This window comes from Lathyrus oleraceus, chromosome 3 (genome assembly GCF_024323335.1).
Source record: "Lathyrus oleraceus cultivar Zhongwan6 chromosome 3, CAAS_Psat_ZW6_1.0, whole genome shotgun sequence".
Lineage (NCBI taxonomy): Eukaryota > Viridiplantae > Streptophyta > Magnoliopsida > Fabales > Fabaceae > Lathyrus > Lathyrus oleraceus.
Window position 1 is genome coordinate 134231578 of NC_066581.1, and position 11559 is coordinate 134243136.

Here is an 11559-nt window from a genome sequence, read left to right on the forward strand (position 1 = left end):
GAACTCCTCCATATGGATTTGATGGGACCCATGCAGGTGGAAAGCCTTGGTGGGAAGAAGTATGCGTATGTAGTGGTGGATGACTTCTCCAGATACACCTGGATCAATTTTATAAGATAAAAATCTGAGGTGTTTAAAGTCTTCAAAGATCTTTGTCTCAAACTTCAAAGAGAAAAGGAAAGTCAAGTTATCAAAATTAGAAGTAATCATGGGAAGGAATTTGAGAACAACAAATTTGCTGAATTCCGTTCTTCAGAAGGAACTCATCATGAGTTCTCATCTCCCATTACTCCTCAGCAAAATGGTGTGGTGGAAAAGAAAAATAGAACTCTTCAAGAATCAGCCAAAGCTATAATTCATGCTAAGAAATTGCCCTACCACTTTTGGGCTGAAGCTTTGAACACAGCCTGCTATGTTCACAACAGAGTGACCTTGAAAGGGACTCCTACAACCCTATATGAAGTCTGGAAAGGGAGAAGACCTACAGTCAAATACTTCGATGTGTTTGGTAGTAAATGCTATATCTTGACTGATCATGAACAAAGAAGGAAGATGGATCCCAAAAGTGATGAAGGAATTTTTCTGGGCTACTCAACAAACAGCAGAGCATACAGAGTCTTTAATTCCAAAACAAAAGTAATGATGGAATCTATCAATATTGTGGATGATGATAAACAGACTGATGTCACAAACGATGTTGAGACATCTCCAAATGATTCCCCAACTGATTTCTCAGACAAAAAAAATGAGAGTAAACCTCCTCAACTGAACCTGAAGATGACAAAATCAACAAGGGAGGTATTGACAAAACCCTATTTGTTAAGAATGAAGGAGGAAAACTCATGGTGGCTCAAATATATGTGGATGATATTGTGTTTGGTGGGATGTCAGATCAGATGGTCGAACATTTTGTTAGACAAATGCAGTCTGAGTTTGAGATGAGTCTTGTTGGAGAGCTGACCTACTTTCTTGGGCTACAAGTCAAGCAGATGGAAGATTCTATCTTTCTATCTCAAAGCAAATATGCCAAGAATATTGTTAAGAAGTTTGGCATGGAGAATGCAAGTCACAAAAGGACACCTGCTCCTACACATTTGAAAGTCTCCAAAGATGAAAATGGTGTTTGTGCAAGATATCAAGCTGACTGGGCTGGAAGTGTTGGTGATAGAAAGAGCACATCAGGAAGATGTTTCTTCTCAGGGAACAATTTTATATCATGGTTTAGAAATAAACAAAATTGTGTGTCACTATCCACTGCTGAAGATGAATACATAGCAGTTGGGAGTAGTTGTTCTCAACTGGTTTGGATGAAACAAATGTTGACTGAATACAATGTCACACAAGATGTCATGACATTGTACTGTGACAACCTGAGTGCTATAAATATTTCCAAAAATCCTATTCAGCACAACAAGACAAAGCACATTGATATTTGTCATCACTTCATTAAAGAACTTGTGGAAGAGAAAATCATAACACTGAAGCATGTTATTACTGAAATGCAATTAGCTGACATATTTACAAAGGCTTTGGATGCTAATCAGTTTGAATGTTTAAGAGGGAAATTGGGGATTTGTATTCATGAGAATTTATAGCAATTAAAATGGAGTGGAAAAAGGAATAAAAATATTGTCTGCCCACTTAAAAGAAAATGTCCCATTTATGGTAAATCATTACCTAGTATTGGTACTAGCATCTATACCATTTTCACACGCTACCTCAACATAACCACTTCCATCTTCATCAAACTGCTCAGACCATCTCTGCTAGGGCAACAAGAATTTTCTCAAAAGTTCAACAAAATGTCACAACATCCCTCATCCTCTGGCTCAAAACCCACTCACAAAGCAAGGACTCCCTCCATGGAGTTTCTGGGTGAAGGTGTTTTGGAGGTTATTCCTCTTTCTATAATCCCAGGAGACGCCCCTGGTTCTTCTTCCACGGCAGGAAACAATCAAGGTAACAACTCTAAAAACCCTCCACCTAAGGATGACATGCACTATACAGATCGTGTCATTAGGAACCTGGTTACTAGGATCCTAAATGAAGGACACTCAGTCAAGGGAGTTTCGACTCCTCTGTCTAGAAGGGACCCCTCACCTGAGGTGGAAACTCAAACTGAGAAAGATGATGACTCATCTAGATCAGAGAAAGACATTGTTGCTGAGGGACTATGTTCTCTAGGTAAAACCTTGCCTAGTATGAAACCTGTAAATGCTTCTCAATCTAAGAAGCATGAAACTGCTGAGAAGGTTATTGATTTGGAGGAAGAGAGATCAGAAGAAGAAGATGACACCTTGGTTCATCACTTGAAACTAAGTGTTGCAAAGAAAATGAAGATCAGGAAAGGCAAGACTGTGGCTGAGATGTTGACAACCAGAACTAGTAAGAAGGCTGCTGCTGTAGGTCCTTCTAAATCATGGAGTAAAGTAGAGGTCAAGAAGAGGAAGGTCAGAGAAAGCTCTGATTCTGAAGATGATGTCGAAGACGATGTCCCAGACATCTCTCCTGCCAAAAGGCAAACTGTTAGAAAGTCTCCAGCTAAGGTTGCAGTTGTGTATTTGGACAACATTTCCTTCCATCTGGAAGATGGTGCTGCCAAGTGGAAATTTGTTATACAGAGGAGAGTTGCTGTGGAGAGGGAACTAGGGAAGGAGGCTGTAGAAGTGAAGGAGGTTATGGAATTAATCAAGTCTGCTGGTTTGATGAAAACAGTTAGTGCATTGCCCCAATGTTTTTAAGGTTTAGTGAAGGAGTTTGTGGTGAATATCCTAGAGGATATTTCTGACAAGAATAACAAAGAATTCTGCAAGGTGTTTGTGAGAGGAAGGTGTGTAAGGTTCTCCCCAACCGTAATCAATAAATTCCTAGGAAGAGGAACTGAAGGAGTTGTTGAGTTAGAGGGTATCGACAATAAAGTCTGTAGGACAATCACGGTTGGCCAAGTCAAGGAATGGCCAAGCAAAAAGCATCTATCTGCTGGCAAATTAACTGTAAAATATGTCATCTTGCATAAGATAGGATCAGCCAACTGGGTGCCAACAAACCATACCTCAACTATCTCTAATATTCTTGGAAGGATAATTTATGTTATTGGAACCAGACTCAACTTTGATTATGGAAGGTTCATATTTGAACAAATTGTTAGACATGCCTCCACTAATGCAGTAAAGCTGCCAATTGCCTTTCCCTCGGTCATTTGTGGAATTATTTTAAGCCAACAACCCGGTATTCTAAGCACAAGTGATATCCCTAGTAGAAGGAAGCCTCCATTGTCCATTCATTACAAGTTATTTGAAGGAAGTCATGTCAATGACATTGTCATGACATCTGCAAGGAAGGAGCCAGCCTCACAAGGTGGCCTGATTGCTCAATTAAAAGAAACCTGTAAGGAGCTGGAAACTGGGATTAGGGTGGCCAAGGCTAGGAAAGAGGCTTTAGAGGTTCTCATTAGTAGCTTGGAGCAAGAAGAGATGGATAAGGTTGGTGAAGCCAAGGAGTCAGATCTACATACCTCAAGTGAGAGGTCTAATTCTCAAGATCAATCTAGTGGCAGTTCTAGATCTGAAGATGAAGAAGATGCTACCTCCTCAGACTAAGTTGTGGTGATGGTCCCCCTGTTAATGATATATGTTATGGATGCTATTTTGGATGCTTGGATGATTTGTTGTTTTTCTGTTTGATATTTGTAATTTTTGGCAGTCCTTTCTGATGCCATGATGTAATATTTGGACTCTTTATGAGTTCCCTGGATTTCTGATTATCTCAGCTAATGCAGTTGTGTATAATTATGGTTTTGTATCTCCTGACATTGTGTTTTAACATTTTATATGTTATAACATCCTTTGTTACATTCTCTGCTGGACTGATTGACATTTATTTTGTCTAATTGGTCACTTTGGTCTATTTTGACTAAAAATGGGGAGAAGTTATTATGTGGAGAACTGTAGTTAATGTGTGGAGATATGGAGAACTGCAGTTATTATGTGATGTATGGAGATGTGGAGAGCTGCAGTTATTATGTGCTGATGTAAACATATGAACAGCTGATGTTGAAGGAGATGTCTGATGTTGAACAGAATGATGTTCTGTTCTGTGATGTTGGAGGAGATGTCTGATGTTCTATGCATGTTCTGTGTTGCACAGGTGATGTTGAAGGAGATGTCAGAGGGTAACTCTGAATGTTACATGTGCTGAAGGAGATGTCTGTATTGAACAGACTTCGGGGGAGAAGAAGTACCCATGTGTTTTTTATCTGTGTATTACTAGTTGCTATTATAGCTAGTAATTGTGTTTGCTTCCGCTGCTGCTTAACTGTTGTTATGTTGTTTAACTGCTGATGTGTTTTTTTCTTGTGAACAAATGGACTGATATATGTTTTAGCCAAAATTTGCCAAAGGGGGAGTTTGTTGGTTCTAGGTGTTGGCAGCAATTTTGGTAAAACCAAGAGTATTCACAAGATATCACATGTGATGTCTTAACATAAGATATCTTGTACCTGCTGGATGTTTAAAATATAATTATGCAGGATTGTTCCAGGATGTTAGACCCGATGTCATGACATCTGTATACAGAACATTCAGTCTGAATGTTATGTATTATGTGATTGCGCTTTTAATGGCAATCTGTGTATGATTGATGAGTTAATTTAACACGCTATCAATCAGTGATTACAACATGATTAACTTATTTTCCAAAGAGATCTAATCAACTGTCATGAGAAGATTTAAATGGAAAATAGTTTTAGGGTTTTATGATGTCCAAGCCCAGCTGAATGCTTCTATAAAAAGGACATGGAAAACCTGATTTGATACACAAGAAATACATAGCAAATTATTGAGAGAGAATAAGGGTTTTAGTCTTGTATGGTCGTGTGACTTGTAAGCCATTCAATTCATCCATAGATGATTGAATTGGTCTGATTTTTGAGTTGTAATTTGTCACTCTAAGATTTTAAGCATGAGTGTGTGTCTACTTGGTTGAAGTTGCTAAGTAAGATCAAGTGTGTGTCTTTGAAGAGTGTCTTCTTTTCAGTATAATTCTTGTTTAATATCACTGGTGTGATTTAGGGGGAGTGAGTGGGATCTCATATCTAAGAGTTCTTAGGTAGAAGTCACACAGGTAGAGATTAAGTGAAAAAGACTGTAACTTGTGTTGTTTACTGGGAGTCTTTGAACTGATTCTATTTAGTGGATTTCCTTCCTGGCTTGGTAGCCCCCAGACGTAGGTGAGTTTGCACCGAACTGGGTTAACATTTGCTTGTGTCTCTTGCATTACTGTTCTTTATCTTTATCCTGTTTGTATTGTTCAGATATTAGTGTCGTAACATTACCTTTGACATCTCATATCTGATACCAGAATTTCAGTAAGTTCTCATTTGCATAGTAGCTATCACAAGTGAGAGTTTAAGTGGCATAAAAGATACACAAGAGAAAAGCTGAATGTTTTGATTGCTGATGTGCTTGCTAGGAGAGCCATTTCTCGCTAAGGGAGACTTGCAGAATCAGCAAAAAAATTTTTACTACCATTTAATCTTATGTAACTATCATCCACCAAATTTTTACTGTATGGCACTCGTTTTCAAATAAAACACTAGAGGCACTTTACAAAATTTCATTTGCCTCTCATTTTCTCTCTCACTCAACACCAAACCCTAGCCTTCATTTTCTCATTTCCTCTCTTATGTTTCTCTCACTCTCAAAGCAACACAATATTCACACCATCCATTTTTTCTTGTGCACTCAACTCTCAGATATGCAAGTTAATATTTTTGTTTTATCATTTGAACTTTATGTAGATAAAAATTCAGATTAGGTTTTGGCACTCGAAGTAGAACTTTGAATCTATTTTAGGTTGTATTCAGGGTAGCGTATATGTTCTATGATAGATCTATAACTCTTTGCTCATTAAGAAATGTTGTGGATATGGTTGATACCTCTTATGCTCTAAGAAATCCATTTATAGGCTTGCTTGCTTAGCGAGACTTTCTGCGCTAAGCGAGCCCTCGCTGCAAACTAGGCTAGGTGAACTTTGTTGAACCCAAAATTTGGGGTATTCTCGCTAAGCGAGCATAACAGGGCACCTGAATAAAAATGTGTGCATCTTTGAAACATCTCAGTAGTGTTTAGCATTTGATTGGGGTCTATAATTCATTCTAACTACACTGAACAGAGTAACAAGTTTTGCTTGTTATTCTTAATTTTGGACATGTTTTGTTGTAGGAATGGCTCCAAAAAAATCATTGCCTCTAAGAAACAAAGGACCGCAACCAGCATTTCTAGGGCACCAAGGGTATTTGATTCAACAAGATTTTTGGGTCCTGAGCAGGAAGAAAGGTTCTGATAGTTAGATAAAAGAAAATTTTGGTCTGAAAAGAAATTTGAAATAGAGAATAGGGAAACTTCAAGAGCATATCTCAGATAATTGAAATAAGGAAGTGGAGCATGTTGGTTAGCCCTCCCGACTACCTTAACTATGAAGTGATTCAGGAATTTTATGTCAATGTTCTTCCTGCAAATGAAGAGAAAATCACTTTCAGGGCCATGGTTCGAGGAAGAACCATATGCTTTGATCATAATGCCATTAATGAATATTTAGGAGATCTTATCACTTTGTGGGATGGTGAGTTGTGTGCCTATGCAAGACACCTCAACCATGGGTCCTGGAACACACTGAGTTTATTTTGCTGGAAGGAAAGAGTGTTCAGCTTAATGCTTCCAGGATCCCCATCAGATTTTTAAGAGAGGACATGAAGCCAGACACCCAAGTGATACTACTCATGATAATCCGCAACATCAACCCAAGGAGCCACACTTCCTTTATACCTTTGCAGACACCTTACCTCTTTGATTTCATTTTGGAGAATTGAAAAGTGGGTATAGCTCGAGTAATAGAGAATGAGCACAAAATGATCGCTTAAAGTGGCCATAAACTTGGCGCAAAACACAAATGCCCTCTAGTCTTCATAGACGTCATTATAGGATTATGTAGGGCTGCCCAGATGATTATCCCGACACAAGTACACAAGACCATTTCTGGACCAATTAATGATGTTTATGTCTCCAGGTAATGATTAGGGAAGAGAACTTGAAGCACCGGTAGAGCTCCCGCAAATCCCTCATCTCCTTCATCTCCAGCAAATCCCTCATCTTCTTCAGCTTCAACAAATCTTGGATTCCATGACTGGGATCCAATGATTATAGTTGTTTTTACTTATACTAGGGACCATAATGAGTCCAATCATAGAGCATTTGCTTATATGAGGGACTAAATGTATAGGCTACAGATGCAGATATGAGGGTCATAGGAGGAGGCCCTCAAAGGCTTTCCAATCTCATATTTATTGGCCTGGGGTCAGACCATTTTATCCTGGGGGAGGCAGATGCTACTGGACATGGGGATGAAGATGGATAATAAGAGGATGAGGAGACTGGAGAGGGAAAAGAAGGATTAGAAGAAGATACAAACTCAAAGGAAGGATCTGAAGAAATCCAGGAGGACATGAGTGATTAGTAGGAGATAGATGACTGAAAAACTCACCACTACTGAGTGTTATCTTTAAATATTTCAATCATTCATATCTCTTTATATTATGCTTTTATTACTTATCTTTTGTATTGTTAAACTTATTTGGATTTGTGTTGTGATGTTGGGATTTTCGTTGGTGTTTTAAGAAACAATAACTTTTTAATGGTGCTTTATGTTATTTGAGTTTGTTTTGAATTTGTTTTAAGTAGTAAGAAGTAATAGTGTTTTTTATTTTAATTTGCATAATTGTTTGTTTTTTTCATTTTTGGTGTTAGTGTTCAAACTTGTCTTCTAAAATTGCTTGAAGAGGCAAAGAGTGAACACTCAAGATTTGAGTGAATCAACAACAAGTGCAATGGTAATGATAAGAATTTGAAAATGAATTGCATAAGCAAAGGTACATGTTTATTGCTTTCTAGAATAAAGCATGAATATGAAACTTGTATTTTTCCCTAAATCAATTCATGTATTTTTCCGTAACAACATATCTTAGCTTGATTCACTTAGAACAAACCAAAAGGTGAGGAAGTTTTTCAATGTTTACTATATGCACAAGAGACTGACAATTGCTTGTTTTAACTCAGTTGATTTAAGTTTAATCTTGCAATTGTTTTGAATCGTATGAAAGCATAGAAATGATCAAGGAATTTTTCTTTTAATTTGAGCACAACCACTTGACCAAAAGTAATATACCTTGTGAGTGAGCGATAATTCTTTAACCCTTTCGAGCCTAAGTGACGGAATCTACATTAGTTATGAACGGTAGAACTCATTAAGCAAGTCAAACACTTAGTGAATTTTCTCTATTCATTCAAAAGCTAGTTCATAATTGATCCTCAGATAGATTCTGATTCTTCTTGAAAACTCAAACCCTAAACCTTCATTGACTGTTTAATTTATGTCCATTTCCCTAGGCTAGGGAAGAATTCAAATCAAATTTTAAGGTTTTGTTCAAGTTGGGGATAAAAAATATGAAAGGTCATTTCAAAAATAAGTAACATGAAAATAAAAGTGATGAATGACAAAATTATGAAAAGAGGAAGAAAGAAAAGTTTGAAAGAAAATAAGTGGCAAGAAGAGATTGTGCCTACCATTTTGCATCAAGGGTGTAAAAATCAAAAGAGGAAACAGGTGTAAATGAAGTTATGTGTTGAAAATAGCAAAAGAAAGTAATGCTCCTCTAGACTTTGGCCATTTTTGTTCAATTTCCTTTAGATATGACATTTCTTTGTTAACCATGCCACAGTAAAACACTTGAAAGACCTTAGTGATCTATGATTTTGTGCTTTCAAAATGATATGCTTGAATGGATGCATAAGTTGATCAAGATGTTATAAAGATTGTTGGATGTAAGTTCAAGTCCCATATATTATTTTCAAATTCTTCATCCACTTATAAAGAAGTGTGTTAGGTGTAATTCATAATGGCATATGTTATTGCCTTGGAATGCTCGGCATGAGTTTTGTGTTTAAATCTTGTTTCATGGTTATGGTTTGATTCTAGTATAGTGATAAGCATAACACTAACATTTTCATGTGCATTTTACAATTGAACCATGCAATTTCATCTTTTCTATCAAATTGGTTGATGATAAGAAAACTTGATGAATTGGCTCTTTCATTCAAATAGCTTTTTGAGACTTTTATTTAAGGACAAACAAAGTTCTAAGTTGGGGAGAGTTGATAGGTTCTAAAATATGGTAAATAGACACATGGAATTAGTGCACTTATTAACTTATTTCGCACGTTTCGAGTATCAAAACTCCAACCATAGAGAAAATATTGGATACCAAACATTTTTTGACTGCATAACTAATTCTAACCATTTTTATAGGTATTTTTGCTCACCTTGAAGATTGGTCAAGAAAAGCATGGAATTTGAGCTTCACTACTCTCGCCCAGCGAGCTCTAGGTAAGGAAAGACAAAATGTTAGTTGTATGAAACATCATCATCCTCGCTCAGCCAAAGTCCAAGCGAGCTCTCACCCAATGAGCATCAAGTGAGCTCCCGAAGAGGAAATATAGAACATCATCAATATGAAAAATCATCATTCTCACTAAGCCAAAGTCCAAGCGAGCTCTCGCCCAGTGAGCCCCAGGTGAGAAAAAACAGAATGTCAGCATCTCTCAAATTCAGCATTCTCGCCTAGCAAGGTCGAAGCGAGAAATCTCTCTAAGTAATCCTGTTAGACGATAGTACCGATCTAGAAGGGGAGGTTGAATATATCAGTTTTGAATTTAAGCGCTTTTTAAAAATGTTTTCAACGGTTGCAAAAGCACCCTAGATTGAAATCTTCTAAACGATCATGTTAATGGAAAGATTGGATATACGTGAAACCGAATGGAATTACTTAAGATAAAGAATATAAACCCCTATCTAAATCAATCAATTAACTACTATGATCCTTGATATCTTTACCTCTAATAGTGCTCAACACAATAAGAGATCAAGGAAATATTACTAAGTTTGTGTGAAATTAATTTTGTCGAACACTTGGTGTGCACTTCACACTAAGTATCAATTTCACTCAAGTTGAATGTGCAAAATTTTACTCAGTTGCAACCAAAGTGATTGCAACAATTTATCGAACAGTTGATATGCACACAAATCAAGCGATATTGATTTAATGATTAATTTCACACACAAAGTAATTAATGTAGAATTTAAAGAGTTTAGGGATAGAGAGAACAAGATCGGATTTGTTGAGGCAGTTCACCTATCGTCCTCGCTTAGGGTACGTCTGCCCTCAATTCTAAATCTAGAATTGAGATGTTTTTATTAACAAATTGCAAAGTCAATACAAGAGAACAAATTATCACTGGTGATCAACCCCTAGAGTTGTTGCAGATCCTATTTTATTCTTTCGAGTTGAACCAAGTACTTCAAGCACTTCGAACAAACATCTGTTTACCGCTACCTTATTGGAAGAACGCCTTGTTCTCCAAAACTTCAGCTCGGCTGATTTCGAACGCAAGTTGCTTGAACCCTAAGCTTTTTCACAACCCTCCATTTACCACTACTTGTTTGACCGAACCTTCCGTTCTTCAAACTTTTCACTCGGCTGAATCTGCGAAGCAAACGTTAGTGCAAAACCCCCCAATTATTGGAGGACAAAACCTCATGGGTTTTATTCAATAAAAACCCACACAAAGTCTCAACCCAAACTAAGATAATCCAATCTTATTTGGATGTTATCACAGCTGCAATGCACAATGCTCAACAATGATTATTATGTGTGATTATTGAGAAATGCAATGAAGAATGAAGATGATGATCACTTTGGCGTATATCTTTCACTTTTCTTGTTGGAATATTGAATAAGATACATTTGAATATTTATATGATGTATGGACAAATAACTAACATAACAGAAAATTTTCACAAAGTTACACAGCAGAAAATTAAGTAAAACATGCGACGAGTCGACTCAAACAGGGGATGAGTCGACTCAAATAGAGTTTATTATAGGGTTGAGTCGACCTACGAGTTGACCTGTTCAGACCCATGGCAATATGATTGGGAAATGAGTCGACCTAAAGAGTGGATGAGTTAACTCATTCAGGTTTTTCAGGAATGAGTCGACCTATGACTCGACCTGTTCGGACCCAAAGGTTTTGCTCCGAGTCATGAGTCAACTGACAAAGGTTAAACTTCTAAAAATGATTTTTGCAACATATTATGACCAATTTAAGCCGATCTCCTATGAACCTAGTATGTTTACTATGATTAAGTGCATGATTCACATATATGATATTCTCCTATATGCTTGAACACACGGAACCTATATTTTGAACATGTTAAAGGATGAATGCTTTCTATGCTATGATGATATTATTCAAAGACACAATGTGGGCGACTAGAGAGGTTTGACATCATTAAAATAAAGACTAGGCATATTTGCCCTCACATACTCCCTCTTTTTGATGATGGCAAACCGTGGCATAAACACGTACTTTGATAGATATCCTCCCCCTGATTTTATGCATTCCTTTGAACATCCTACTATATTATCCATCTGCTAATGTTTGTTCC